A 578-nucleotide genomic window follows, 5' to 3' on the forward strand; every position below is an offset into this window, starting at 1 on the left:
TTAAGTGGAAGGGACCTCAGGAGGTCAGGTCTAGTCTAACCCCCTACTCAAAGCAGGACCAGCCCCAACTAGATAATTCCAGCCAAGGCTTTGTTAAGCCAGGCCTTAAAAACCTCCAAGGACAGAGATTCCTGGCAATGGAAAACAATCCTGGATGAGCATTTGCACTGCCCTGACCATGGGTGACTGGTGCCTCCCAAGTCTGGGGGGGCACCAGTGGGGCACGACTGGGTGGCTAGCCAATTTCAGGGGGGCACTAGCACTCTGTGCCCCCCTACCAGCTGGAGTGCTTGCTGTTGGCGTGGGCAGGGTGTCCCCTCTACACCTCACCTATGGCCCTAACTGCCATTTGCCCTAACTGCCATTACTAACTGCCCCGGCTTCCCTGGTAGTTCCTTTAGATGTCTGGGCTTTGGGGCAATGACCAATACACTTTGTGCTGAAAGAGGACAAGGTAGCTTTCTGCTTGTTGGGAAAGCAATGGGGACCGGCCGTGGATGGCCAGGGCCACCTGCCCTGCCGACACTGCTCTCCTTTCGCATGGCGCCCGGGTCGGAGCCGCCTGGCGCTGCACGCGG

The sequence above is a fragment of the Gavialis gangeticus genome, unplaced genomic scaffold, assembly GCF_001723915.1.
Source record: "Gavialis gangeticus isolate Ggan-Ray unplaced genomic scaffold, GavGan_comp1, whole genome shotgun sequence".
Lineage (NCBI taxonomy): Eukaryota > Metazoa > Chordata > Crocodylia > Gavialidae > Gavialis > Gavialis gangeticus.